Source organism: Zingiber officinale, chromosome 7A, assembly GCF_018446385.1.
Source record: "Zingiber officinale cultivar Zhangliang chromosome 7A, Zo_v1.1, whole genome shotgun sequence".
Lineage (NCBI taxonomy): Eukaryota > Viridiplantae > Streptophyta > Magnoliopsida > Zingiberales > Zingiberaceae > Zingiber > Zingiber officinale.
Genome location: NC_055998.1, coordinates 14,097,868 through 14,122,070, shown reverse-complemented (window position 1 = coordinate 14,122,070; position 24,203 = coordinate 14,097,868). Strand labels below are relative to the sequence as shown.

General features: G+C 38.2%; 1 long non-coding RNA gene across 2 annotated transcripts; it reads left to right on the top strand.

The window, feature by feature from the left end:
- The first annotated feature begins 16,173 nt into the window (after positions 1-16,173).
- On the top strand, positions 16,174-23,739 carry LOC122000999. Of its 2 annotated transcripts, none has more exons than XR_006117256.1 (3): positions 16,174-16,452; positions 18,123-18,506; positions 23,471-23,739. It is a non-coding gene; the product is annotated as an uncharacterized LOC122000999 (long non-coding RNA). The 2 variants fall into 2 exon arrangements; XR_006117255.1 differs by having other exon boundaries at positions 23,432-23,737.
- The last annotated feature ends 464 nt before the right edge of the window (positions 23,740-24,203 follow it).

The following is a 24,203-nucleotide window of genomic DNA, read 5'->3' as shown; positions in this document are numbered from 1 at the left end:
AGATCAAAAGGTCAAATTTATATACTTTGGTTCATGTTCAAGCAAGAGGATAACAATCTCATCGACAGTTAGTATTTCCTTTTAATATAGAACACTAAAAAGAAGGAATATCAATGATGAAACAAACCTGAAAATGCGAGCTACTGAGGCAGCGAGCAATCTGCTTGAACAAGGTAATCATGCAGCATTGGAACTCTGTCGTGAGCATCAAAGACCAAATATTACCAAATATTAAGATCACCGACAAACCAAATAATACCTTATTTTTAACAGCTATCTAGAGGATCTGGCTTTTTGACTTGAAGTCGGTTCAAAGAAGACAAATCAAATATACAAATACTAAGATGAAAGCATAATGAAGTAGTTAACTTTTTCTACTTTACCTGATTATAAGATCTACAGCTTCTTGCTCAGTATTTTGCTGCACGAGTAATTATTAGAAAAACAAACCCAATAGTGGAACAAAAGCTAGATAAAGAAACTAGATAATTTACACGGACAGAACTTTACAGAATAACATATAATACATTGCTTTGTACTTGCATATTAATCCAGAAAACATCCTTTCACCTAAGTGACAATTTTTCCAAAACATCATCATTCACAAAACATCATCATTCACTAAAAATTTTCACAAGTTTTTAAACTTCAGTGACAACTTTTCTTTGGGGTCAACTGCTCAAGGTCGATCTGGTAACTATGCACTGCATCAAAAAAATTGGCATTAACTATGATTCCATTACCAAAAAAAACCACCATTCCATGAACTTAAATCTAAATAGAATTATGGCAACTATCATTCCATACCTATTCATAAATATGATCTTGTATGCACTCCACCAACTCGGACCGAACCTCATCAATTTGTTCACGAGAGTACCCTATTTTTGTGAACTGTGAGCATACACAATTTATGTTAATGGAAAAATAATCAACACTGATCACTTTGCAATTTTAAATAGTTTATGTCAAATAATTTGAGATAAGCTAAATAATGTTACTATTGATTGCAGCGAATCTCTCTCAATAGTCTCAACTTCTTCAATAATTTCTCTCATAAATCGCATCACAAAAAAACCACATTGTTTCGCAGGAGAGGAGATTGAGGAGCCTATATATAGTAATTAGAGTCAAATTGTTAATGAAAATTATACACATTACAATATATGTTAAACAAAAGTACACATACCTTAACTACTTCCCACTTAACATTTTTCCTACCTTTCCTTCCCTTGGTTGAATTAAACAATTTTAAAGCCCTTCATACGTTAAGAATATTTGTTAAATAAGATTTTTATTATAATAAATATTTACTAAAAGAAATCTGAACTCACATTTCCATTACGTATTTTGAATCATCATCGCGAATGCGGCAACTTAGGGAATCCAGCAGGTAAATAGCATCCTTGTAAGGTTCAATGACACTAAGATTCCAATGGAAATTAACTAGGCAAATACATAGGATTATACCGATTACGATCCAATGTATGAAGGGCCAAAATTGCATTGATTCCAATGCAGCAACCAAAATTGCATTGATATAGATTAATTAACCTTAATTGCAATTTTAATTTGCTACAAAAATTTGATTCAACAATCATCAGATCTTCACCTGGCTAGGCTACCAATATCTAATCCCATCGGATTTCATCCTAAAAAAATAGAACCATTACTTATCAACCGATATCGATTAAATCGGCTCATCTAATCTGCATCTACCTTAAAAGATATTCTAATTAATGAAAATATTTATGTATTAATTGCTAGTGATATCAGAACACCTGAGATTCTCAAGGACTTGATGAACAGGCCAGAGGTATAAATAATCATAGAATTATATCGTGGATTAAAAATGCCTTTTCTCTAATATCATACAGCTAACCAACTTCAATACATACTACCAAAGAAGCATAGGACTTTCATTCAATTATGTATAATCAAACAAATTTCCTTTAAAATTTTATAAGTTAAAAATGGATGTTATGCATTTGCAATAGCAATCAGAGAAATCCGTGTTAAAATTTCACTCTCAATATTAATTGATAAAAAAAATGCTGCATTTAACATCACTAAGTATATTTAACCGCATATTAACTATGGAAACAAAATCCATAATTATTTTACCGGTATCAAGTAGTCCATTAGCTCTTATGGTACTAGAGTGTAGACCCTTGATACAAATATTTAGAAAAATCTCCACTAATTCAATTCTGGATGGTCCTATATGATGTACTTTTATAAGTAAACTAAGTTTCAAATAAAGAACAAACATCATAGGAACATAAATCACTAAACTAACAAGCATTACATGGAATTAAACTAAAGAAAATGTATCAACTAAAATCTATATAATGGAAGAGACATTTAATCAAACACTTGATGGGCATGAGTCAATGAAATCATAATGTGTACAAATTGAAACATAGGATGTGTACACTTGATGGGCTGAACGAGAATATTAAGATCCAAAGAAGCCGATTACGATGAGATCTTCATAATTAAACTTAAAAATTGATTTGCAGCTTGAATCATCAAGGCCACGATGCTTAATGTTCTTTGGAAATGGTGGTAGAAAGTAGTGTTCAGCAGCCCCTGCTTTCGAGATAAGATACAGACAATTCTCAGAAAGTAACAAAAACACTCACCGTTCAGCTTGTATCTGGCATCTAAGCTAAAGTTTTCAGTGGACCTTTTGCAAGTGAGTAAGAGTAATAAAATTAACTCGGACGAACTTTTGATCTGCTTTAATGCATCACCCGGGCTCTCCTTCCAGGGGGAAAAAAATGGCTTGAACTAATTCCCCCTCTTGCTCCAGCTACATATATATAACTGCAAAACCAGTGAAGTGTCATGCACAGGTTTCAAAATCAAGTCTAGGACTGTGCCTTCATTCATGTGATGCTGCTTCACCTTTTTACCAGGTAAACATAAAAATGCTCTGCTAAAAAAGATCAACACATGCTCTGATAAGCAAGCACTTCGCATACTGTTAGCAAACCTGAAGAATATCACGGACAGAAAAGTTAATGCATATAACTTTCTGAATACAGACCAACAACGTTACAATCTGCGATCTTACTGAAAGCTCAATGACACTCTAGTTTTATATATATATATATATATATATATATATATATATATATATATATATATATATATATATATATATATATATATATATATATATCCCATGCAGAGGTGGGTACTGAATTAGAAATTAAAGCATCAGTCAATGGAGAAACAAATCATAGGAATCAGGGGAGGGGGAAAATTGATGCAGTATGAATCCGGCAAAATGGCTAGTTCGGAAAATAATCAAAAATAAACAAAATCTTATTCTAGAAGGATGGAAGAAATTTTACCTTTCTTTCTTCCGTTCCTCCTACTCTCGAATCTGCTCTGCGAGGAAGGAACTAAGATCGAAGGGTTCAGAGGAGTTGAGGAGCCGTGAGAAGATTAGGAAGGGTAAGCTGACTTTGATTGAGGAGATGGGGAAATGCGAGATTAGGGATCTCGACTTGGAGGAGTTGGGCCGGCGTGAGGAGTTTTGCGTGAGGAGTTTGGGTCGAGATTAGGGTTCAGAGGAGATCACGCAGCAAGGAGAGGAGAAGGCGCTCGTGGAGAGGAGAAGGCGCTCGTGGAGAGGAGAAGGAGAGGAGAAGGCACTCGTGGAGAGGAGTGGAGAGGAGAACTCGTGGAGAGGAGTGGTGAGGAGAAGGCGCGCGCGCGTTGAGGGTTTAGAGTTTAGCAAAGCGAGGGCTGCGAATTTATTTTAAGTGAGTTTAGGGGAAACATACACAACACTTTAAAAAACGTTTTTTAAAAAAATGTTGTCTTTGACCATAAACAACAACACTAAAGACAACACTTCATTAAAAACCGTTGTCTTTAGTAAAAAGTAAATACCATAGACAACGCTTTTCACTAAAAGCGTTGTAAAACAAAGAACGACAACGTTTTTATTAAAAAGCGTTGTCTATTGGGTGTTGTTGAATGCAAAAATTCTTGTAGTGTGTGATCTAGCACTTTGACGAAGTATGCAGGAGAAGCCCAACAAGGTTGACGGGCTGACCTGATAACTGGCATGAAGTCCAGATTGGTCGATGGGTTGGCCAGATGTCTGGCACGAAGTCCAGCTAGGTCGACTGGCTAACCAGGTAGCTGTTAAGAAGTCCAGACTGGTCGACGGGCTGACCGGATGTCTAGCACGAAGCCCAGCTAGGTCGACGGGCTGACTTAATAGCTGGCATAAAGTCCAACCTTGTCAACAGGTTGATCGGATGTCTGGCACGAAGTCGAGGTAGGTCGATGGGTTGATCGAGTGGATAGCATGAAGTCCAGACAGGTCGACGGGCTGAACAGACATCTGGCACAAAGCCCAGCTTGGTCGACGGGCTGACTTGATAGCTGACATGAAGTCTAGACTGGTAGACGGGCTAACCGGCAGTCTAGCATGAAGTTCAGCTAGGTCAACGGGCTGAACGGGTAGCTAGCACGAAGTCCAGACGGGTCGACGGGCTGATCGGACGTTTGGCAGGTAAGTTATGGTAAGTCACTAGAGGGGAGTGACTTGGTGAGGACATGTTCCCAATAAGGAAACTTAGGCGTTGATCCAATTTAGATCCATTTCCGAAGTCTAAGTTGAGATTGTGACTAGATTTCGATCTTAGTGAGACGAAATCTAATTATTATCCTGTTTTATTATATTTGTGCTAACTTTTATTTTGTAGGGTAGTATAACTTTTATTTTTGCCTTGAACTAACATTTTCTTGCAGAAAAAGGAGTTTTATGGAAAATGCTAGTCTGGGCTCCCGGAAGAGATCCGGGCGCCCAGAGAATGCCTATAAAAGAAGGCCTCCACGGAGCATCAAAACAACACTTCTTGTTACAACTGCTATGTTGTGCTCTGCCCCTCCGACGCTGTGAATCTACTCCGATAACTTACGGTTCAAGTTTTTTATTATTGTTTTCGGTATTTCATTTTTATAGTTCTTGTACCTACTGTTGTAATCTTGTTTGTGAACTATTAGTGATTGCCCAGCAAAAGCACTCAACGATTGTGGGCCTTGGAGTAGGAGTCGACGAAGGTTCGGAACCAAGTAAAATTGGTTCCTGTTAGCATTGTGATTTTTACTTTTTCGGTTTCGAATTTTCGATCGCTATCCATCACCTCCCCCCCTCTCCCCCTCTAGCGACTTTCACAATCCAACAATTATCTTTTTGCAATTACTATGATGAGGCTAGGCCTTCTTATTCCAATGTCTCATGTGATTGCCCGAGTTATGCAGCCCCCTGAGACAATGACCACCCTTCTACCTACTCAACCAATTTCAACACAAACTTAAATCATTCCTTCGGCTGTCACTCGCTCGAGGTGAACCCCTTGTAGGAGATCAACTATTTGGGTGTCTGAAGGACCAATGCTAGAGCAAAATCTCAAGCCAATTAATCAAGCATCAACATCCCTACCCGTCCAATCAGCTGCTATTCATTTACCATCGCCCAAGCTCCCTGTTGTTCTCCCTTCAAGGCCGACACCTTCAACCAGTTCTCTCTGCTCGTTCAAGCAATCTCATGGGTTACCGTCTCAGAAAGGTGTGGACCCTGCTTCTTCCCCACCCTATGGGATACTAAAATTGAAAGGTCTGTTAGCCGAATCCTTGGCACAAGTGCACGTACAAGCCCAAAAGACTACAATTTCAGAGTATGTTGACGAATACAATCGAAATGCCACTACGGTAAGTTCATGATTGAGTTTTCTTAGATTACTGTTGCGAAATATAACTTTTGTAATATTCTATCCAGTTTTATGCATCGGGCCTACATATGGGCCAACTGGTTGGGGGATCTGGAAAAGGGCAATAAAGTATTAAAGGATCGGGTGGGGAACTGGAGGCTACTTCCACTATTCCTGCCAATGAGATAACCCACTTACAGGGAAAAATAGAGGCGCAGGCTGAACCTATTTTGGGTATGAACAAAACTTTACAAGACTGCCGCCAATTACTGTTGACTCAAGAAATGGACAAGAAAAATTTAGAGCTCTTATTAGAGGGCAGCAAATCTAAGCTCCAAGTGGTGAGAGCCCTAAAATATAAAGCCCTCTCAAACCTGGCTCATAAGAGTACTTTATTATAAGAGTTGAGAGTTTCGCATACTTCCAGGTCCCCTGAATTGACTCAAGAACTTTCCATAAAGAATTTCTTGCTGTTATAGCAACAGGAAGAACTAAATTGTCGAGAGACCGAACTAGAATTCCTACGGGCTGAACTAAACACCGCGAAGGCTGAAGTAGATGTTGCTTGAGCCGAGCTATCCACTTATCGATCTGGGGAAGAGGAACACATCGAGATAGGGAGGAAGGCTTACCTTGACTCTATTGATTTTAGAAGGAAATTAGTTGCGAGATTTCTTGGCACACTTAACCACGCAGCGGGGGGAGTGATCTAGCAACTACAGGAGGGTGGTCATCTATCACCAAAACTTTTTATTCAATCTATAGATCAACATCGACACCTTAGAGAGCTCTAGGGGTTTTCATGCCATACATCATGTCCAATAACTATATGTAATTGTTGAACAGAAATGAAATTAAATAATTCTTAACTGTTGCTAGATATTACCTGTCCCTTTGTAAATCATTAGAATCACCAATATTTCTGATAAAAATAGATCCAGCAAGTGCTCTTCATGCAATATATATTAGTTCGGACAATGGATGAGTAGAAGAACCAATCTAAGCGAACAACTTGTATTGTAAAAATTTCTCCAGATGAATGATAAGTAATTTTCATAAGGAATTTTCAAACTAAATATTGAGTTGGGAGAAAACATAATGCCAAGCGAAACAATTAGGATAGATATATATAATCTTCCATTATAATAAATTCCCGGGTTGAATAATACACCGGGCGGACACATGGAATGAACAGGTCGGGTGTTTATAAGCATCTTTATAATGAAGTCCCGGGCTGAATAATAATCCAGACGAGCACATAATGTTGCACGAAATAAATAGACCGGATGTTTAAAATCTTCTTTTATAATGAAGTCCCGAATTGAATAATAAACCGGATGAATACATAATGTCGCATGAAATAAACAGACCGGATGTTTACAAGCTTCTTTTATAATAAAGTCCTGGACTGAATAATAAACTGGATGAGCAAATAATGTCGCACGAAATAAATAGACCGGATGTTTACAAGCTTCTTTTATAATGAAATCCTGGGCTGAATAATAAATTGGACGAGCACATAATGTCACACCAAATAAACAGACCGAATGTTTACAAACTTCTTTTATAATAAAATCCCAGACTGAATAATAAATTGGACGAGCACATAATGTCGCATGAAATAAACAGACCGAATGTTTACAAGATTCTTTTATAATGAAAATCCCTGACTGAAAAATAAACTGGACCAGCATATAATGTCGCACAAAATAAACAGGCTGGATTATTTGGGGACCTAAAATTTACACAGGATTTAGAGTCATCGTTCGACTGGATGTAATGTTTAAAGTCATAGTTCGACTGTGCAAGGTTTAAAGTCGGGTTTGACTGTATAAGATTTAAAGTTGAGTTCGATTGTGTAAGGTTTAAAGTCGTTGTTCGACTATATAAGGTTTAAAGTCAGTTGTGACCGTGTAAAGTTTAAAGTCGCTATTCGACTATACAAAGTTTAAAGTTGAGTTCGATTGTATAAGGTTTAAAGTCAAGTTTGATTATATAAGATTTAAAGTTGAGTTTGACTATATAAGGTTTAAAGTCAAGTTCGACTGTATAAGTTTTAAAGTCGAGTTCAACTGTATAAGGTTTAAAGTTGAGTTCAACTGTATAAGGTTTAAAGACGAGTTCCATAATATAAGGTTTAAAGTCAACTTCTACTATGTAAAGCAAACCCGATTGCTCAGGAGTTACATAAATTTTCTAGATAATTCACCTGCATTCTCATTAAATGTAATAAAAATGGAACAACATACAAGAGTAAGTCACAAGCGTACTTATAACATTCTATAAGGCTAGAGATGATTGACACTCTAGGGTTGCTCTAACTTTCTTCCCTTTGCATCTTGGAGATAATATGAGCCTGAGGCAAGTTTTTGTACCACCTAGTATGGTCCTTCCCATTGTGGTTCCAACTTATTAATGCCCTCGACCGACTTGATGTGTTTCTAGACTAGGTCGAGTATTTGAAAACAAATCTAGGGATAACCCTTTTGTTATAGTTTTGTCTCATTCTCTGATGATACGATATAAGTCTAGTTGTCACCTTATCTCGAACCTCCTCTATCAAGTCGAACTCCATAAGACGTCGATAAGCATTATCCTCATCATATAAATGTCTCTAATCAAATTCCACCACAATCTCGACCGAGACTATAGCCTCACCACCATAAGCCAACTGGAAATGAGTTATACCTATTGATTCTAGAGGAGTTGTACGATATGCCCATAACACATTGGGTAATTCATTTACCCAACTACCTCCAACATGATCTAATTTAGTCTTAATCCCTTTGATAATCTCCTTGTTTATTAACTCATCTTGACCATTGCTTTGTGGATAAGCCACGAAGTGAAGGCCTGTGTGATCCTATAGTTTATACACCATTCTAGAATTCTTCTGCCCTGAAATTGCCTTCCATTATTAGAAACCAATTTATATGAAATTCCAAATCTACAAATAATATGTTGCCATAAGAATTTAATAATCATTTGTTTAGTTATTTTGGTTAAAGGTTCGACATTCACCATTTTGAAAAATAATCCACAGCCACCAGTAGAAACCTTTTCTAGGGTGGTGTGAAGGGAAAATGTCCTACTATGTCCATACTCCATTGGATAAATGAAGAAGAAATAATAGAGGTCTTGAGCAATTCTGAAGGATAATGTGAGATATTCTGATCCTTTTAACAAGATAAATAGGTCCTAACTAACTAAGCTGCATCAGCCTGCAAAGTTGGTAAAAAACCCAGCTAATAATACTTTTTGAGTGAGAGACCGACCTCCTGCATGACTTCCATAGGAATCCTGATGCACTTTCTTAAAATATAGGTTACATTATCCGATCCAACACACTTGAGTAAAGGACAAGAGAAAGCTCTCTTGTATAACTGATCCCCAATCATGGTGAACCAACTCACTCTTTTCTTGAGTAAGCGTGCTTATTCTCAATTAGTCAATAGAGTGCCCTGCTGTAAGAATGAGATAATCAGCACTCTCCAATCACTTTGTAGTTCTAGATCGGCCTACCACTCAATACAAGCCACTAATACTATCTGCTTAATAGACTTATCAACATTCTAGGGAATTATGGCAGAAGCTAACTTAGCTAATTCATCTATTGTTTGATTATCTCAGCGAGGAATTTTTTGTATAGTCACTTCTTGAAACTCAAATTTCAACCTATCAAATGCCTCTGCATATAACTTGAGTCGCTCATTATTGATCTCAAAATTGTCGAATAGTTGTTGGGCTGCCAATTGAGAATTTGAATAAATTAAGATATGAGCCACCCCTACATACTGTACGACTTGCAATCCAGCTATCAATGCCTCATATTCTATCTCATTATTAGTAGCTCTATAATTCAACTGAACAGATAATTGCATTTTTTTTCCTTCCTAGGTGATATAAAAAGGGGATAATAATCTTTTGGGAAAGCCTTATTAAGATCTCTGAAAATGATACAGACTCTCCACATGTTCCTTGGTTTGGAAAACAGGATAACATTGGCCAGCCAGTTTGGAACTGCAACTCCCAGATGTTGCCTGCCTCCAGTAACTTGTTAACCTCCTTTTTGATGATTTTGTTTTGGTCAGCACCGAAATCTCACTTCCTCTGTTTGATTGGGTGAGTATCAGGATAAACATAGAGTATATGCTCCATAACTGTTGGAGATACACCTGTTACCTCTTTGGACGTCCAGGTAAATATGTCAGTATTGAGTGTAAGGCATTCCACTAGCTCATCCTTAAGTTCAAGAGCCAGGTTAGCTACTATCTGAGTGATGGCTTTGACCTACCAATTTGAATTTGTATTTCCTCTTTTTTTTTCATACACTAGGACGAGTGGCTTTTCTTGAATGGTATTAACTTCCATCCTTTGGATTTTCTGGGCAGTATTGGCCTTCGTCTTGACTATCTCAATGTAGCATTTACGCGTTACTAGCTGATCACCTTTGACTTTCCTTGGTAATCTACGAGGAAGTTTATTTTCTAGCAGAATGTTGAGATAACTGTCTGAAACTCATTGAGGGCCAATCGACCCAAAATAATGTTGTAGACTGAGGGGGTATCTACAACTATGAACATGGATCTACGTGTCCTCATCAGGGGCTCCGCCCCCAATGATATGGCCAGTTTTATCTGGCAAAGTGGGTAAACTTCATTACCCGTGAACCCGTACAAAGGAGTCACCATGGGTTGAAGGTCACTCAGATCTATTTGCAATTGCTCAAATGCTTGTTTGAAGATGATGTTCATCGAGCTGCCTGTATCAATAAAAGTATGGGCAATGTTATAGTTAGCTATAATAACTTTTATTATTAAAGCATCATCATGGGGTATTTCCACTCCTCTAGATCTTGAGACCCAAAGCTTATTTCTGACCCTGTTGCTTGCTCTGTACTGCACCTGATCACATGGATTTCCAAACGTCGAGCGTGTGACTTCCTTGCTCGGTTGGAATCACCATCAGTCGGTCAACCCACTATCATATTAATATTACCCCAGGCGACATTGTTGTCATTTTCTTCCTACTATGCTGAGGGTTGTTCTTGTTGAACTCGGGCGGGCTCTTGGGATTGTTTGGCTGGGGGCTACAAGGCCCTCTGTTGTGGCTCGGTCACCCGGTATTCAATCTTGAGCGGACTATTCTGTTGCTAGTAGTGTTGTGAGTGATATCTAGGATTGTTACATTGCCGCTTCAAAGTATAACAATCCTCAGTGTTATTGGTAGAAGCCCGATGGTATGTACACCATCTTCGCGGACTTCTTGTGGGGCCTCCACATGTTGTATGACCTGAGGCCATGATTCTTGATGGTGAATCTGGGGACCCGCCTGAGGTCCTCTTGGCGGTGTAGCGGGCTGCATTGGATGATCGACCACTATGGCTGGTGTGGTGACCTCCTTCCTCCGGGCAGCTTGTGCTTCTTCAACATTTATAAACTCCGTGGCCCGATTTAGTAGAAGGTAAAAATTCTGTGCGGGCCTTGTGTCTAGATCATAAAAGAAGTCATTGTCGATGAGTCCTTGAGAGAAGGAATTCACCAAAATATCTGTGGTGGCAATAGGGACGTCCATAGCCACCTGATAGAACTTTTTAATGTAAGTTCGTAGTGTCTCTTTAGGCTCCTGTTTAAGCGAGAAAAGGTTCCAGGGCATCTTATTATAACACCGGTTGCTAGTGAAATGTTGAAGAATGACTTTGCAAAAAGCTTTGAAACGAAAGATGGAGTTATCTGGTAGTCATTCAAACCATTGTTGACCCACCCCACCCATTGTGGTGAGGAACATACGGCCTTTTACACCATCCATAAATTTCTGGGGCAGAGCGACATTCTCAAATTTAAGGAGATGATGTAACGCCCCAACCTTCTAACCTTACCTATCTGGTCAGACGTTACTCTTTAATTTCTAATTTTATACTTTATCCATTATATAATGCTCAGTTCAGAGATCTACTCTGAACTTGTTTCAACTGATAGGACATGATTTGGAGCCAAGTGGAGCTAGAAGGGAGTCTAGAGATTCTAGGGGGTCTGGCTGTGTGGCCCTGACCGACCGTGTAGCCTTACCAGAGAAGAAGCAATATCTGGCCGTGTGGCGATGATCGACCGTGTAGCCTTGCTGAGGCCAAATTTTGGCACGCCCGTGTGTGCCACACGGCCGTGTAAGGTATTCTTGGTTGGCGTAAGGCACAACCGTGTGAGGGTTACACGGCCGTGTCACCTTGGCAGTGCACAACCGTGTGAATCCACATGGGCGTGTCACCTTGGCCGAGAGGAAGAGGTGCACGGCTGTGTGAATCCACACAACCGTATCACCTTGGCCGAAAGGAAGAGGTGCACGGCCATGTGAATCCACATGGCTGTGTCACGGGCCGTGTGGGGGTCACACCCTACTCTGCAAAAACGGATGGTTTTCCCCTTTGTACTCATCCTTGGCTTAGGGTTCTCTCATATTGTTTGAGGAGGGGTCCTCCTCTTTGGGGAGGCCTTAGATCTTCCCTCCTTGCCTCTCTTGTTATTGCCAAACTGATAAATTCATCCCAAGCAACTATTGGTAGTATTTCATGTAGAGCGGAGAGAAAGAAATACTTTAGCATCAAGATCTAAATTCATTCTAAACAATAGCAAGTTCCCATATCTCCTTCCATTGTTTCGTCACACACACACAAAACACCGCTCCTGCTGTCACCTCCTACTCGAGCTTTCCTTTACCTTTATCTGCAATATAAGGAAATACAAATCTATAAGCGAATACTTAGTAAGTACCATCTACTCACAAAACAAGCATTAAAACAAGAATATGCTTTTCAAAACTAATAGGGGAAAATACAAAACTCGCACTTGACAATAATTCACGCTAAAACACATAATTTAGAAATATGTACATGGCATGCATTTTTAAATAGGTTTATCATGCAAAACATCAACTAAAAACTATGCTAGCAATGTAAACATGTAATGGAAACACAAGTCTTGCCATACTATGGAGTTCATCCATGCTACACTTCATAACTCAAGTTCTCAAACTTAAGAAGGCTTCCACTAAAACAAATAACGAAGTTTGAAAACTTTATATTACATACTAGTGAAAATAATAATAAACTTGCTTGGACCCAGCATTGTACCACTTTGCGCGCATCCTTAATAAGATCCGAGGTAGCTAATCCCGAACCTATTAAGGTACTACTAGGTGATCTAGGGGTCTAGGGGTGATCTAGGAGCCCACCCATGGACCTTGTGTCTAGTACATGCCACTTTAAAGTAAAATACTTTCTTTTAAATATTGCTTTCTTATACTTGCACTTACTTGTCATTTAAACAAGAACCTTATGTGCTCTTAATCCGCTTTCTTATACATGCACTTACTTTTCATTTAAACAAGCACCTTATATGCGCTTGATCCCCCATACATATAGGGAAGTACTTTAGGGCACTTGAATATACTTCTTAGCCTCAAAACTAAATGGGAAGCAATTCAAGATACTCTAAACATGCTCTTAATGCCAAAACTTTAGAGGGCATCTTACAATCATAACATGTATCTTCTTGAACATGCATAAAACATATCACAACATTTATCTTCTTTAACATGCATAAAACATATCACAACATGCATCATCGAAGCAACTTATACTGCAGGTGAGTAGTACTTACCTCCTTTCATTAGATCTTACTATTATACGATGTAGGAAAGACAATCATTACTTGTATGCCTTAATCTCCAAGTCACCCTACACGTGCGTATTAATCCTTGTGAAAACTCTCCTCTTAGATTCTCCTCTTGAGAAAACTTAGAAGCTTGGAACCCTAGGGTTCTTGGCCGAAAACTAACAAGAGAGAAGAGGAATTTCGTCTAGGGAGGAGTAGAGGAAATGAAACAAATTAGGTTTTTGGTCTCTTCCATTCCCTTTTATACTAAATGGAAGTTGAAGCATCTCTTCACACATAACCTACATATAATGAATAGTTTTCTATTTCCATTGTGATGCTTTACCACTACTTAATAGCTACTTAAATCAATCTTAAATCAATGGTTTAGGGTTCAAATCTCAGCCTGGGTCATTTATATATATATTTTTTATTTCTTTTCTCTTCTTCTATTTCTTTTTGCTCTTTTAGAGGAGAGGAAATTTATGGGTGTTACAGATGATCCTCCGGGTTAGTTGTTCCTGAGTATTCTCTTACGTTTAGATTATGATAATGCTTTGGCAGTGGATCATCCGATACTTGCTACGAGAATAGTGTGACAATTTGCTCTCGAGAGTTATCACTAACCACGGCTTTCCCTTTACACCTGTCTCGGACAGGTGCTTCTCCTGAAGATTCTTGAGACACCCCTCCTTAGCCTTTTTACTCAAGCGATGTGTGAAAGAGTGCTCAGGGACATCAGATTAATGAAAGAGGCACAGGAAGCAACTGGGTGAGGCCTTCCTTTTGAGCCCCTCTTTCACTCAGATGTGAGGTTGTTGATCCTGTCGAGTTTGGTTGTGGTAACATACCTCCAGTTGTCGCTTTCCTCTGTTGTAATGCTTTTTACACTCGGGCTTCAACAATCATCTCAAACTCTTCTAGCATTAAAGCGACTATGGTGAGTTTTCCTACCTCCTCCATATCGAAGCTTCAGATTCAAACGAAGATTCCCACAGACAACACCAAATTTGATCTTGTCTGAAGGCTAGGGAGATAGTGCACTAGCTCTGGTGAATGATTTGTTGGTCGATGGATGACTTCTTCAACAGAGAGCTGGGATTTCTTCCGATCCTGCACACAATCCGACGATCCAATGGATGTTTAGTGACCAAAAACCAGAGAAGGGGTCCTTAGCAAGACCCTCCGATACTCAAGTCAGTACAGCCCTGGATGGAGGAATGAAGAACAGTAGAGAGAGTGCTCGCACGAGAGAAATACTCAAATGATACTAACTGTGTACCTTACCAATTATCGAAGGGGACCCTCCTTTATATATCACCTCTTGTAATCTCCGTCATCATTAGGTGGCTCAATTTATTAGAGCTTGTTAGGTGATAAGAAGTATACAACCTAGAGCATGCAAAATGATTATCCAAGGAATTTTTTTCTTACGCAATGATGTACCTCTTTTGTCGTTTATACTCCATGCCATTACTGAAGTGGTTAGAGGAATATGATGTCATGCTTAGCTGGCATATGAGAAATATAATAACCTTTAAAAGGGGTTTTCAAGGAATATTCCCCGATAAGCTTTGATGATCTGTCATAATGTTGTTAAAAGTTATTTGTTGAGTACATCTCAACCAATCTCTCAGGCTGACCATATTTATGCCTGTCGTGGTATTAATCTACTTGGTTGTGTATTTAAATACTATGGAATTCTATTCAGAGGCTAATATGGTATCCCCAGTATGTTAATAAACTATTTGAGAAGTTATATGATTAATTGTATATGGAAATAGAATTTAAGAGAGACTGTGATATCAGGTAACTTCAGAGCCGACCAACCTTTGCCTGATCGAATGTATATGTAGAGTTTCCTAAGGATAATTTTCTTTAAGCCTACTGAGTCGAGCATACCCACAGTGTCTTATATTCGATCGGTCTCTATCCAGCCATTCGTGTATTAAAGTTTTTAATGAGACTAAGTGTTGCTAAGCCCGCCCGGAGTATACTGAGAGTCTTATGTTCGACCAGCATCTATCCGACCATTTGTATATTAAGGTTGTTAATGAGGCTAAGTGTTTCTAAGCTCGTTCGGTCTTTGCCCGACGTGGCATACACAGAGTCTTATGTTCGACCGGCCTCTAAGCGGTCATTCGTATATTAAGGTTGTTAATGAGGCTAAGTGTTGCTAAGCTTGCCCGGTCCTTGCCTGGTCGGGCGTATATAGAGAGTCTTATGTTCGACCGACCTCTATCTGACCATTCATATATTAAGATTTTTAATGAGGCTAATTGTTGTTAAGCCTGCCCAATTTTTTCTCTGCCGGACTTTATCTGCCTATTTTTGTATTGAAACCTTTGTGAGGCTAAGGGTGATAAAATCGGCTGGCCTTTGCTCGACTGGGGCGAACCAAAAGAACCATAAGTAATCTGAGCCCTGTTAGTCCGTCACTTAGTTATACAGATGTAAAGAGTTATTGGAAGGCCTAGAACCTGGTTATTCTTTTATCCAGTCAGACTCATTTCAACCCGGCATGCCCTTGACTGATCGAGCGCGTCCTCCCTAGAGTGAAAGTGTAAGGTCCCACAAGCGATAGTGGGGAATTAAATTACAGAAATTTTCTATAAATTTTTGGGGGTTCAAAATGAATCGGTATGACATGTTTAATGGGATAGAATAATTAATATTGATGGGATACTAGATAATACCCCATTAAGCTGGGAATTAATTGGGTTAATTACCCAAAATTTGCGTGATAACCTAGATATAAGATCCGGTTGAACATCTCCCTTGCCTGCCCTAGAAAATACTGACACCTACTTCTTTGTTTCTGCCGAAATCGCTCATCGCCTATTCCCAAATCGCGTTGCCTCTTCTTCCTCTCCACCTTACGATCTCCGACCAGCCTCATCATTGGGCTCTGAGATCCGGCTAGGTGCCACCTCATGCGGGTGACTCTCTGGGGATGACGCGAACAGACGCCGAACCCCGCAACCTTCTCAATTGACGGCACTACTTTCGGAGGAACGAGGAAGAAAAGGAAAGTACTTCTATTATATGGGCATGGCTTCTGTGAGGTAAGGTTTAGGAACTAGTAGAAGTTGATCATTTGCTTCCAAAGCTTGATGGATTGTGATTGGAATTGGGTTCGTTTTGATTGTTGTTCCGTGGTGTTAGTGTTCTGTGTTCCTGCGGATTATATGTTTGTCTAAATGCCTAAACGAGATGTCAATAGATGAATGAATTGTGATGTGATTATTCCGAAATGACCTCGTTTTGTTTTGAGTTGTTCTGGTTTTCTATTCAGATTTGGGCGCTCATGATTTGGTACTGGATTAGATCGGGCCTTCCTGGTGAATTGAGGAATTGTGACTTTGCGGTATGGTTTCAGCGCAAAGATTTCATGATCGGTTGTGTTCATGGTGATGCAGTTGTATTCCGTGAGGTTTTTGATTTAAATCGAGGTTTTGTGATGTTCTTTAACAGATGGGTTTTATTCTTGAGTTTTCTTGCTCTGGATTTGTGATCTTTATGTGTGGGTATGGGTGTTTCAGTGCTAATTGGTTTCAACTCACAAGATCTCTCCACAATGCTAAAGGTTTGATTATTAATTCCATTGATGTTGCACATCTCCTTGTATTCTTACTCGAGTTCTGATATCAGATTTGGGTGGATGATATTGTTTACTCTGTTCTTCATCTACCGAAAGTTTTGGTTGGATTTTCTGTACCTGGTAGTTGGGATTTGTATGGAGCTGCTCTTGTTCTTCGGTGGAGTTTCGATTGAAATGTTTTCCTTTTTGATACTAGAAGGTTTCGGTTAGTTTGTAGTATAGTTAATCCTTGATGCTATCTTTGATGTTCTGTACCAATAAATAGCTACAGTTTTATGGAGGTTTAAGTACGTATCTGTTGGTTTTTTTTGTTGTTGTACAGCTTTGGGTTGTGAGTTTATTTGATGATCATGGAATTCATTGAGATTGTTTTGCCATGTGGATGAGTTTGATTCGATGGGAGCTTAATTCTGATGTGGTTCAGAACATAGTCTGTTACCAGTTTTCTACATGTCGTAGGTGTTAAGGTTCTATCATAGAATCTAGTATATGAGTAGGCTTTTATTTGCTTTTAGTGGTTGTGGGGATTGTAATATACTAGAGCTATTTACCGCGATGCAAGTTTTCATTTGTTCTTTCCACTATTGTTATATGATTTAAAAGTTGAATTTCCATTTCTTTATATCGCTCTCTTCCGTGGATGCATGATTCCGTGTTTTCCTTCAACATAGGAATGGTTACAGTATGAAAGGAATAGTTAAGCATGATTAACTGATTACAGGAAAATGGGGATAGATGATGTTTCTTTTCTTATGTGGCTAATAGAATGAGTATGAGCATATGCGGTAGTAGTATGGGTTGGGTGCCCTGGGATGAGCTCCGGGGAGGGCCCTTCCAATCATGACTGATACTGTAATTTATTGTTACCTTCGGCTAAATGACTGTATGTTCTCCTAGGAGGTACCTCTAGGGTCATGGGACTATTGACTGGCTCTAATAGTGGTTACCGGATATGTGACATACTCACCCTCATTAGCTATGTAGAACCTTGTACATATCATATTCTCTTCGCTATACTGTATTTAAGTTATGTTATATGTCTACTAGTTGCTATTCCTGCTACTTTATGATGTCATCTTATTCATATCGGATTGTACTTGCTGGGTTCATAGACTCATGATGCCTACGTTACAGGTGAGGATGTCTCCTAGGAAATGACGGAAGGCCTACGGACGGAGTAGATGAGAAGACGGAATGGACGCGTGACATTGTCCGGGCATTTTAGGAGTGCACAGCTTACTTGTCCTATTGTGAGAGGTTCTTATGTTTGAGGATTCATTGACTCTTTCTATTAAACTCTTGTTTGAGAAGCTATCATTACATGGAATAAGCTAGATCATTTCGATAGAATTGTATTACGGTTATCTACATTGCAGATGTTGAGAGTGTTTGTAAAAAAAAAAAAAAAAAAATCTGAGGGGTAACTTGGGGATGTTTCAGTTGCTATCAGAGCAGACACTCCTAAAGGATAGTGTGCGCACGCCATCTCGCCAAGAACTCGGCTACTCCTGCCTTCAGGTTTGTAAGATTTACCTTAATACAAACCTGAATTTGAGTTGATAACCTAGCTAGGACATTAATGTTATATAAATATGTATAGGTGAGGTAATGAAGAGTATATGTTTTTAGTGGATTGATGGTAATGCATTTCATGCCAGTAAATTATAAGAAAATTAACAGTTATGCATTTGTTATTAAGATGTAGGTTCATATAGAATATTTGGCTATAAAAACCTAAGGCAATTCATATAACTAAATACATGAAACGCAACCATCTTTGTTAGCCAAATCTAAGTAATAGATATACAATGAAATTTCACGGGGATCTTTCAAGTAAAAAATATTTTTTTTTGAATAAACATATAAGACTGAGTTATACTGTCAAGAAAGTAGGGGAAATAACTTTAAATGTCTAGAGACACGAGCTTAATGGACAAGGTTGACGAGTTGTAATAATGTAACTGGTCAAGTTGTGTCTTGTCCAATATGTCAAGAGGAATAATGTTCCAAGCCCATCAGGATTCAGAATTGTGTTGCCATTTCACATATCATTCGAGTCATCAGTATCTTACCCATTGGATGCCATTTTGTATACCTCTTCTTCTTTATATGTTGTTAGATATTAGCGGAGATTAGGTTTATAGGTTTAATATCAGCAAAGCAAAAAAATTGAATAGATATAGGAATGCTAAGGCCTATGTTTATATGGGATGGCCATGTAATTGATCATAGCAAGTTGGGTGCCGAGGGAAAATTCTATAGAATTAAGCTAATTTCCACTGGAGATGTTCCAGTTATCGAATGTTGAGTTGGAGGTACTTCTAGTCTCTATGTGAAGGTTAAGTTTCTCCTTCTTTAGTGAAGATTATGTTTACAGTTCTATTATCAACTAAGCAAAGCATTCTTCTTCATGTATTAGGTGTTAGTATCATCATCAAGTCATGCTTGTTCAAACTTGCATCACATAAGCTATTAGCTAAAATTAGGTTGACAGTTCCATCATCAAGTTAATGCCTAACTATAAGACCAGTTAAAAACCAATTTAATTTATATATGAATACTAGGGGTCCCTAGAGAAAGTTGTAATAGAACAAAGCCAATGCCCAGTGGGGTTTGGGTTTATATGGGAAGGTAGTGTAATTACGTGAAGTGTATAAGGATATTTAGGTTAAAAAGACAAACCCTCATGCTGATACTATTACTGCATTGATATACTTAATACTTGCCAAACTGAAGACAAGCCAGATATTGAGTGTGGAAAATTGTTATGTTTTCTTATCCATGTACTATTTGACTGGCATTATTGCTTCTTGTACGTCAAAATGGGCATCGTCACTTGCTAACTTTCTCTTGTGATATGCTGTAACTTCTCATGGGTATATTGATTGTGAATAAGACATTTGTGAATTTTTCTTATTTTGAGAAAGACTTGATGAAAAGAAATATCTGAATTTGAATTGTAAGAATGCAAGTTTGTTTAATATCCTAATAAAAGTGCATGCTAAATGTATGTTCCTAGTTCAATTTCCAATTTCCTTATCTATTTTGAACACTAACATTCAAGGCTGATGCAGAGAGAAATGAGCCCAGAGATCTTTGGAGTTTATATATTCACAGTAGGCATAATTTTTTTTTTTTTGAAATGATGGTCTTCACAGTAATTGCAAGATTTTTAGAACACATTTTCTTCCAGAAATTGTCTGAGCATTTGTCACAAGTACCAGTAGGTAGACCATCATTTATTTCGGTTAGTTTTGTTAGGAATCACCTGTTCTGGAAAATATACAGATATTAACTATACTATAGTACCAAATGTTATATCATTGTTAATCACTCCTGTGCTTCTAATGAAGTGATTGCTGGAGGCAATGTTGACCTGTGATATTGTTTCTGCCTTTGGTAAGCTGCTTTGGTCCACCATTGCCTCTCATCCAGTGATTGACATAGGAAAAGCTTCATTAGAAGTAGTCCAACTTGTCTAGTTGCTTCATATAAAGCTAGATCCATTGTAATCCAACTCCTCTAGTTGCTCAGGTTCACGTTGCTTTGTAATCATCAAGCTTCTTGCGAGCATTTCGTCCACTAGATAAAATCACGTCCGGTGTTGATGATAGTAAATTGTGATGCTATTGAAATATGAAGATATTAATTGAGAAAGGTTCAATTCTTAACTATCTTTGTAAGATATTTAGTAAGAGTTTAAATTACTTAGAGCAAGTTTATTTTCCTGGTTATTTACATTTTTTTAATGGTAATTAGTGTAGATTATTCCCTTTTCTCTGTGTAGGAAGATTCTTTGAAGTTCATACAATTTTACCAATTTAATGATTGATATCTGGTTTACTGATTTCATATCCCTAGCAGGATCTTGATTGGTTTGGGATCTTATGCTTAGGTAGATCTAATCCTAACAACTTTGGCATAGTGGAATATAGTTACATTTACATACACATTTTCACTATGACGCGATATGCAGAACTATATATATGAGAGTTAGTATAATTACATGAAATTCTAGCTCAGATTATGTCAGATAGAGATCCAAAATTTAAATCCGGATCATTACAACGAGGAGCTAAAATAAATCCTTGATTGTCAAGTCCGAAGGTTGAGGAGCAAGGGCTCAGCATAGTAAAGGTCTTATTGGAAAATCAGCAGATGGAGTAAGCTATTTGAGAGCTGAATTGGATGTGCACAACCGCTATTCCAAATTGTTTGGTAAGTCAAATTTCGAGGACGAAATTTTTACAAGGAGAGGAGAATTGTAAAGTCCCACAAGCGATAGTCATGGAATTAAATTACAGAATTTTTCTACAAATTTTTATAAATTTTTGGGGGTTTAAAATGAATCAGTATGACATGTTTAATGGGATAGAATAATTAATATTGATGGGATACTAGATAATACCCCATTAAGCTGGGAATTGATTGGGTTAATTACCTAAAATTTGGGTGATAAACTAGCTATAAGATCCGGCCGAACCTCTCCCTTGCCTGCCCTAGAAAACGCTGATACCTACTTCTTTGTTTCTGCCGAAATCGCTCATCTCCTATGCCGAAATCGCGACGCCTCTTCTTCCTCTCCACCTCGCGGTCTCCGACCAGCCTCATCGTTGGGCTCTGAGATCCGGCCAGGTGCCACCTCATGCGAGTGACTCTATGGGGACGAGGCGAACAGACGTCAAACCCCGCAACCTTCTCAATTGATGGCACTACTTTCGGAGGAATGAGGAAGAAAAGGAAAGTACTTCTATTATGTGGGCATGGCTTCTGTGAGGTAAGGTTTAGGAACTAATAGAAGTCGATCGTTTGCTTCCGAAGCTTGATGGATTGTGATTGGAATTGGGTTCGTTTTGATTGTTGTTCTGTGGTGTTAGTGTTATGTGTTCCTGCGGATTATATGTTTGTCTAGATGCCTAAACGAGATGCTCAATAGATGAATGAATTGTGATGTGATTCTTCTGAAATGACCTCGTTTTGTTTTGAGTTGTTCTGGTTTCCGATTCGGATTTGGGCGCTCATGATTTGGTACTAGATTAGATCGGGCCTTCCTGGTGAATTGAGGAATTGTGACTTAGCGGTATGGTTTCAGTGCAAAGATTTCTTGATCGGTTGTGTTCATGGTGATGCAGTTGTATTCCGTGAGGTTCTTGATTCGAATCGAGGTTCTGTGATGTTCTTTAACAGATGGGTTTTATTCTTGAGTTTCCTTGCTCTGAATTTGTGATCTTTGTGTGTGGGTTTGGGTGTTTCAGTGCTAATTGGTTTCAACTCACAAGATCTCTCCACAATGCTAAAGGTTTGATTATTAATTCCATTGATGCTGCACATCTCCTTGTATTCTTACTCGAGTTCTGATATCAGAATTGGGTGGATGATATTGTTTACTCTGTTCTTCATCTACCAAAAGTTTTGGTTGGATTTTCTGTACCTGGTAGTTGGCATTTGTATGGGGCTGCTCTTGTTCTTCGGTGGAGTTTTGATTTAAATGTTTTCCTTTTTGATACTTGAAGGTTTCGGTCAGTTTGTAGTATAGTTAATCCTTGATGTTCTGTACCAATAAATAGCTACAGTTTTCTGGAGGTTTAAGTTCGTATCTGTTGGGTTTTTTTTTTTTTTTTGTTGTTGTACAGCTTTGGGTTGTGAGTTTATTTGATGATCATGGAATTCATTGAGATTGTTTTGCCATGTGGATGAGTTTGATTCGATGGGAGCTTAATTCTGATGTGGTTCGGAACTTAGTCTATTACCAGTTTTCTGCATGCCGTAGGTGTTAAGGTTCTATCATAGAATCTAGTATATGAGTAGGCTTTTATTTGCTTTTAGTGGATGTGGGGATTGTAATCTACTCTAGCTATTTACCGCGATGCAAGTTTTCATTTGTTCTTTCCAGTATTGTTATATGATTTAAAAGTTGAATTTCCATTTCTTTATATCGCTCTCTTTCGTGGATGCATGATTCCGTGTTTTCCTTCAACATAGGAATGGTTACAGTATGAAAGGAATAGTTAAGCATGATTAACTGATTACAAGAAAATGGGGATAGATGTTGTTTCTTTTCTTATGTGGCTAATAGAATGAGTATGAGCATATATGGTAGCAGTACGGGTTGGGTGCCCTGGGATGAGCTCTGGAGAGGTTCCTTCTAAACATGACTGATACTGTAATTTATGACTGATATTGTAATTTATTGTTATCTTTGGTTAAATGACTGCATGTTCTCCTAGGAGGTACCTCTAGGGTCATGGGACTGTTGATTGGCTCTAATAGTGGTTACCGGATATGTGACATACTCATCCTCATTAGCTATGTAGAACCTTGTACATATCGTATTTTCTTCGCTATACTGTATTTAAGTTATGTTTTATGTCTATTAGTTACTATTCCTGCTATTTTATGGATGTCATCTTATTCATATCGGATTGTACTTGCTGGGTTCGTAGACTCATGATGCCTACGTTACAAGTGAAGATGTCTCCCAGGAAATGACAGAAGGCCTACGGACGAAGTAGACAAGAAGACGGAATGGACGCGTGACACTGTCCGGGCATTTTAGGAGTGCAAAGCTTACTTGTCCTATTGTGAGTTGTTCTTATGTTTGAGGATTCATTGACTCTTTCTATTAAACTCTTGTTTGAGAAGCTATTATTACATGGAATAAGCTATATCATTTCAATAGAATTGTATTACGGTTATCTACATTGCAGATGTCGAGAGTGTTTGTAAAAAAAAAACATTGAGGGGTAACTTGGGGATGTTTCAGAAAGCCTAAAGTCATTATATCTAATCGGGTTCATATACAGTCGTCCTTGCTTGGGTGTCCTGCTATAGAGTTCCCTGAGCGAGATCCAAAAACATAGAGGCTGAGCAATCAACAGAACCAGGTGCGGGATACCCCTTTATCCCTACTTTAATCACCACGTCACCTTAACTTTAACTAATAAATCATTTTTTGTAATCACTCGTTATAATCCGTACTAGTTACCGTAAAAAATTTATTCCTTTTCAAACTTTTTACAATTGTCAGATATATTAAAAATGATTTTAAAATTATTTTTTATTTCTAACATAGGAGACGTGCGGAGACGTGTGTGGATTTTTTAGATTTGATTGTTGTATTTAGAGAAAAAAATATGTACGCTGATATTATTTTTTAATATGTTTAACCTTATATATATTTTTCCCTTTATGCATGAAAATAAAATAAAAAATAAG